Source organism: Nicotiana attenuata, unplaced genomic scaffold, assembly GCF_001879085.1.
Source record: "Nicotiana attenuata strain UT unplaced genomic scaffold, NIATTr2, whole genome shotgun sequence".
NCBI lineage: Eukaryota > Viridiplantae > Streptophyta > Magnoliopsida > Solanales > Solanaceae > Nicotiana > Nicotiana attenuata.
In genome coordinates, this window is record NW_017670270.1 from 1,050,387 (window position 1) to 1,057,975 (window position 7,589).

Here is a 7,589-nt window from a genome sequence, read left to right on the forward strand (position 1 = left end):
CTCCTAGTCTACGTATGCCCGAGGGCGTAAGTTTACATTGACTGAGAGGGGTTCGAGAACCCATTGTGAGGGTATTTGATATGTATTGGATCGGGCTGCACGCCGCAGCAGTATATATATTTATACGGATCGGGCTGCACGCCGCAGCAGTATATTATTGGATCGGGCTGCACGCCGCAGCAGTATATTTATATGGATCGGACTGCACGCCGCAGTAGTATAGCGCTTGGGCTGAAGGAGCCCTTCCGAAGTCTGCACACCCCCAGTGAGCGCAGTCGACTATTATTATTGGATCGGGCTGCACGCCGCAGCAGTATATATATATATATGGATCGGGCTGCACGCCGCAGCAGTATACTATATGGATCGGGCTGCACGCAGCAGCGATATAATTATGATTTCGGTTGTCGTGAGGAATAAATGAGTTGAGTACTGGCTTAAAGGATTTTTACCTGATTTCTTCATTCAGTTGCTGTTTAAAATGTTCTTACTGCTTCGATATAGAACTGCTTAGTGCTTTTTTATGAGATTTCTTTCCGTCAGTCATTATTTATTGCTATTACTCACTGAGTCGGAGTACTCACATTACTCCCTGCACCATGTGTGCAGATACAGGTATTCCGGAGGCGTAGATTGAGTTGTCTCTGCTGTTCAGATCTCACCGGAGTCATCGAGGTAGCTGCATGGCGTCCGCAGTCCCGATTTCTCCCTCTATCCTCTTTACTTTCAGCATTTTAGACTATCTTTTGTTTAGGTTGTTCCTCAGACTTGTATTAGAGGCTCTTGACTCGTGACACCAGATCGGTGGGATTTGTAGTGATATTTCTTGATTTCCGCACATTTTATCTTCTATTACAGATTTATAATCATGTTAATTTGGTATTTAAACCCTGTTAATTGGTAATGAACTCTATATGAGGGATTGAGAGTGTTGAATTGGTCGGGCTTGCCTAGCACTGTGTTGGGCGCCATCACGACCGGGTTGGGGTCGTGACAAGTTGGTATCAAAGTCTAGGTTACTAGGTCTCGCGAGTCATGAGCCGGTTTAGTAGAGTCTCGCGGATCGGTACGGAGACGTCTGTACTTATCCTCGAGAGGCTGCAGAACCTTTAGGAAAATTTCCACATTCTTGAAATTCTTGTCGTGCAAACTTGTTGATTCGAATACTAAACTTCTCCTTATTCTATTCTCTCGCAGATGGTGAGGACACGAGCTACCGGACGTGGCGGACGACCACCAGCGCCACCTACTGAGGCCACCAGAGGCCGTGGACGCGGCTGTGGCCGAGGTAGAGCAGCGAGGGCAGCACCTATTGATCCACCGCTGCCCCAGTTCTGGATCAGGTTCCAGCAGTACCAGCTCAGGCACCGGCTGTGCCCATAGTGATTCCTGGCCTTCAGGAGACATTAGCTCAGATCTTGACAGTGCGCACGGGCCTGGCTCAAGTGGTTTCAGCCACCACAGCACCAGCAGCTACTTCACAGGCCGGGGGAGGCAATCAGACCCCCGCTGCTCGCACACCTGAGCAAGTAGCACAGCGACTATAGACTCCAGAGGCACCTCCAGCTCAGCCAGTGGTACCAGTACAGGAGTTCAGGGTTCCAGTTATGCCCGAGGACGAGCAGCGTCGCCACGAGAGGTTTGGTAGACTCCAGCCTCCGGTATTTAGTGGAGCGGAGGGCAAGGATGCCCAGGGTTTTCTCGACAGATGTCAGCGGATGCTCCGTACAGCGGGGATTCTTGAGTCCGGTGGTGTGGCTTTTACTACTTTTCAGTTTACGGGAGCTGCCTTCACTTGGTGGGAGGCGTATGAGCGGCGTAGGCCGGCTGGTGCAGCACCTTTGACTTGGCAGGAGTTCTCCACTCTCTTCTTGGAGAAGTATGTACCGCAGTCTTGCAGGGAGGAGCTGCGCAGACAGTTTGAGGGGCTACGCCAGGGAGATATGACAGTGTCCCAGTATGAGATGAGATTTTTGGAGTTGTCTCGTCATGCAGTTTGGCTGGTTCTGACAGATCGTGAGCGTATCCGGAGGTTTGTTGATGGACTCACCTACCCTCTTCGTGTTCTTATGACTAGGGAGCGAGTGCTGGGTGCCACATTCGAGGAGGTGGTTGATATAGCCCGAGAGATTGAGTCGGTTCGCCGGCAGGATCGAGATGAGAGGGAGGCCAAGAGGCCTCGAGGTTCTGGTAGTTACAGTGGCGCTCCTTCGAGGGGCCAGTTTCAGCAGGGTCGGGGTCGTTCTTTCAGGCCCGCTCAGTCAGCTCGACCCGAGTACCGAGGAGGATCTTCAGGTCGTGGTTATCAGGGTTCTCAGCAGGGTCAGCCATCTCTCAGCGCTCTTCCAGCACAGAGTTCATCTCGTGCTCCGTCTGCTCAGGGTTCTTCCAGGCCGAGTGCATCAGCTAGTCACTCTGGCGTGAGGGGTTCCCTTCAGTCCTAGTTCCCAGCACCCGGGAGTTGCTATGAGTGTGGAGAGTTCGGGCATATGCGGAGGGAGTGTCCTCGTCGTGCTGCTAGCTCATCTCAGCAGAGGGGTCAGCCCTCATCTTCTGGTCCAGTTTCTTCAGCACCCGCCCCGCCAGCTAGGGGTGAGGGTCAGGCAGCCAGGGGTCGCCCCAGGGGAGGTGGTCGATCGGGCGGTGGTCAGGCTCGCTTTTATGCTCTTGAGGGCAGGACAGATGCTATTGCTTCGGATTCTGTGATTACAGGTATTATTTCAGTCTGCCACAGAGATGCCTCAGTCTTATTTGATCCCGGTTCCACCTATTCCTATGTGTCTTCATATTTTGCTCATCATTTGGGTACGACCCGAGGGTGTCTTGCTTTACCTGTCCTTGTATCTACCCCGGTGGGTGATACTGTTGTTGTGGACCATGTATACCGGTCATGTTTGGTTACTATCGGGGGTCTGGAGACCCGAGTTGATCTGTTGCTATTGAGCATGGTAGATTTTCATGTTATTTTGGGCATGGACTGGTTATCCCCGTGTCATGCTATTCTAGGCTGTCATGCTAAGACAGTCACTCTGGCTATACCGGGTGTACCGAGGATCGAGTGGCGTGGTATGACTGACTATGTTCCTAGTAGGGTGATCTCATTCCTAAAGGCCCAGCGTATGGTTGGGAAGGGTTGTCTCTCGTATTTGGCATATGTGAGGAATGTGGGAGCCGAGACTCCTAGCATTGATTCTGTCCCGATTGTGAGGGAGTTCCAGATGTGTTTCCTACAGACCTATCGGGCATGCCGCCGGATAGGGACATTGATTTTGGTATTGACCTGGTGCCGGGCACTCAGCCCATTTCCATTCCACCATATCGTATGGCACCAGCAGAGTTGAAAGAATTAAAGGATCAGCTTCAGGAACTCCTAGATAAGGGGTTCATTCGGCCTAGTGTGTCATCGTGGGGTGCACCGGTTCTGTTTGTGAAAAAGAAAGATGGTACCATGAGAATGTGCATTGACNCTTTTACGTTCGTTACTAGTTAGTTACTACCCCGGTTACCCGGGGTCGGGACGTACTACGTCGTTCGTTAGTACGACTGTAGTACGTACCGTAGTGTTTGGGTTACTATTAGGGGCCTGGAGACCCGAGTTAATTTACTGCTATTGAGCATGGTGGATTTCGATGTTATTTTGGGCATGGACTGGCTATCTCCGTGTCATGCTATTCTAGACTGTCATGCTAAGACAGTCACCTTGGCTATACCGGGTGTTCCGAGGATCGAGTGGCGTGGCGTGACTGACTATGTCCCTAGTAGGGTGATCTCATTCCTAAAGGCCCAGCGTATGGTTGGGAAGGGCTGTCTTTCATATTTGGCATTTGTGAGGGATGTGGGAGCTGAGACTCCTAGCGTTGATTCTGTCCCGGTTGTGAGGGAGTTCCCAGATGTATTTCCTGCAGACCTGCCGGGCATGCCGCCGGATAGGGACATTGACTTTGGTATTGACCTGGTGCCGGGCACTCAGCCCATTTCCATTCTGCCATATCGTATGGCACCAGCAGAGTTGAAAGAATTAAAGGATCAGCTTCAGGAACTCCTAGATAAGGGGTTCATTCGGCCTAGTGTGTCACCGTGGGGTGCACCGGTTCTGTTTGTGAAAAAGAAAGATGGTACCATGAGAATGTGCATTGACTACAGGCAATTGAATAAAGTAACAGTGAAGAACAAGTACCCTCTGCCTCGTATTGATGATTTATTTGACCAGCTTCAAGGAGCGAGGGTGTTCTCCAAGATTGATCTCCGTTCGGGCTACCACCAGTTGAAGATCAGGGATTCAGATATTATGAAGACTGCTTTCAGGACTAGATATGGGCACTATGAGTTCCTTGTTATGTCCTTTGGACTGACTAATGCCTCAGCAGCGTTCATGCATTTGATGAACAATGTGTTTCGGCCGTATTTGGATTCGTTCGTTATTGTTTTTATTGATGATATCATGGTGTACTCGCGTAGCCAGGAGGAGCACGCACAGCATTTGCGAGTTGTATTGCAGAGATTGAGGGAGGAGAAGCTTTATGCAAAGTTCTCCAAGTGTGAGTTTTGGCTCAGCTCAGTAGCTTTCTTGGGGCACGTGGTGTCCAGCGAGGGTATTCAGGTCGACCCGAAGAAGATAGAGGCGGTTCAGAGTTCGCCTAGACCGACCTCAGCCACGGAGATTCGTAGTTTCCTTGGATTGGCAGGTTATTATCGCCGGTTTGTTCAGGGATTTTCCTCTATTGCATCGCCCTTGACCAAGTTGACACAGAAGGGTGCTCCATTCGTATAGTCGGACGAGTGCGAGGAGAGCTTTCAGAAGCTCAAGACAGCTTTGACCACGGCTCTAGTGTTGGTTTTGCCATCAGCTTCAGGTTCCTATACTGTATATTGTGATGCTTCAAGAGTTTGGATTGGATGTGTATTGATGTAGGAGGGTAGAGTTATTGCATATGCTTCTCGCCAGTTGAAGCCCCACGAGAAGAACTACCCTGTACATGACTTGGAGTTGGCTGCTATAGTTCATGCTTTGAAGATTTGGAGGCACTAGTTGTATGGCGTATCTTGCGAGGTATTCACTGATCATCGCAGTCTTCGGCATCTATTCAAGCAAAAGGATCTTAATTTGAGGCAGCGGAGGTGGCTAGAGCTACTCAAGGATTATGATATTACCATTCTGTATCACCCGGGGAAGGCCAATGTCGTGGCTGATGCTTTGAGCCGAAAGGCAGTTAGTATGGGGAGTTTGGCGTATATTCCAGTTGGGGAGAGGCCCTTTGCAGCTGATGTCCAGGCTTTGGCCAATCGGATGGTGAGATTAGATATTTCGGAGCCTAGTCGGGTGTTGGCTTGTGTGGTTTCTCGGTTTTCCTTGTATGATCGCATCAGAGAGCGCCAATATGATGACCCGCATTTGCTTGTCCTTAAGGACAGAGTTCAGCATGATAATGCTAGGGATGTGACCATTGATGATGATGGCGTGTTGAGGATGCAGGACCGGATTTGTGTGCCCAATGTGGATGGGCTTAGGGAGTTGATATTGGAAGAGGCCCACAGCTCGCGGTATTCCATTTATCCGGGTGCCGCGAAGATGTATCAAGACTTGAGGCAGCATTATTGGTGGAGAAGGATGAAGAAGGACATTGTAGGATTTGTGGCTTGGTGTCTCAACTGTCAGCAGGTGAAATATGAGCATCAGAGGCCGGGTGGTGTACTTCAACGGATAATTATTCCAGAGTGGAAGTGGGAGAGGATTACTATGGATTTCGTGAGTGGTCTCCCTCAGACTTTGAAGAAGTTTGATTCGATTTGGGTGATTGTGGATCGGCTGACCAAGTCCGCGCACTTCATTCCAGTATGTACTACCTATTCTTCGGAGCGGCTGGTAGGGATCTTTATCCAGGAGATTGTCCGATTGCATGGAGTTCCAGTGTCTATTATCTCAGATAGGGGTACTCAATTCACTTCGCAGTTCTGGAGGACCTTTCAGCGGGAGTTGGGTACACAGGTGGAGTTGAGCACAGCGTTTCATCCTCAGACGGACGGACAGTCCGAGCGTACTATTCAGATATTGGAGGACATGTTGCGTGCCTGTGTTATTGATTTAAGAGGTTCTTGGGATGGGTTTTTTCCGCTTGCAGAGTTTGCCTACAACAACAGTTATCAATCGAGCATTCAGATGGCTCCGTATGAGGCGTTGTATGGGAGGCGGTGTAGATCTCCGGTTGGATGGTTCGAGCCCGGCGAGGCTAGGTTATTGGGGACAGAGATGGTCCAGGATGCCTTAGAGAAGGTGAAGCTGATTCAGGAGAGGCTTCGTACAGCACAGTCGCGTCAGAAGAGCTATGCGGACCGGAAGGTTCGAGATGTGTCTTATATGGTTGGTGAGAAGGTCTTGCTGAAGGTTTCACCTATGAAGGGTGTTATGCGGTTTGGGAAGAAAGGGAAGCTGAGTCCGCGGTTTATTGGACCTTTTGAGGTACTTAGGAGGATTGGGGAGGTGGCTTATGAGATTGCTTTGCCACCCAGCTTGTCAGACGTGCATCCGGTATTTCATGTTTCTATGCTCCGGAAGTATGTTGGGGACCCGTCTCATGTATTGGATTTCAGCACTGTTCAGTTGGATGATGATTTGACCTATAATGTGGAGCTAGTGGCTATTTTGGGTCGTCAGGTTCGAAAGTTGAGATCAAAGAATATAGCTTCAGTAAAAGTGCAGTGGAGAGGTCGGCCGTGGAGGAGGCTACTTGGGAGACCAAGCGAGAGATGCGGAGCAGATATCCTCAGCTGTTTGAGACTTCAGGTATGTTTCTTGACCCGCTCGAGGATGAGCGTTTGTTTTAGTTGGGGGGGATGTGACGACCCGGCCCGTCGCCACGTGAGTTACCGCCCCGTTTCCCCCATTTCCTGCTTCCTTATGTTTTATTATACGAGTCTTGGGTGAATGAGTTGATTTGTATTGATTTTGGATGGAAATGAGACACTTAGTCTCTCTAAGGAAGGTTTAAATTGGAAAAGTCAACCGGATGTTGACTTATGAGTTAGAGGGCTTGGATGTGATTTCCGGTGATTTGGTTAGCTTCTGAGGGTGATTTGTGACTTAGGAGTGTGATCGGAATTGATTTTGGAGGTATGGGGTAGAATTAGGCTTGAATTGGCGAAGTTAGTATTTTGGCGAATTCCGGTTGATAGGTGAGAATTTGATCCGAGGGTCGGAATGGAATTCCGAGAGTTGCTGTAGCTTCTTAGGTGATTTTGGATGTGTGTGCAAAATTTCAGGTCATTCGGAGGTGTTTTGGTCGGGTTTTTGATCAAATGCGTATTTCGGAAGTTTTTGAGAAACTTAGGCTTGAATTCGGTGAGAATTGATGATTTTAGCGTTGTGAGATGTGTTTTGATGATTGGAACAAGTTTGAATAATGTTTTAGGATGTGTTGGTGTTTTTGGTTGAGGTCCCGGGGGCCTCGGGGTGATTTCGAAGGGTCAATCGGACCAATTCTAGCCTTTGGGAGTTGCAGAAAATGCAGCAGTCAGTGCAGCAGAGATTTGGTCATCGCGATCGCGATGGGGGTGTCGCGATCGCGTAGAGGAAAAAAGGGGAGGATGGAACT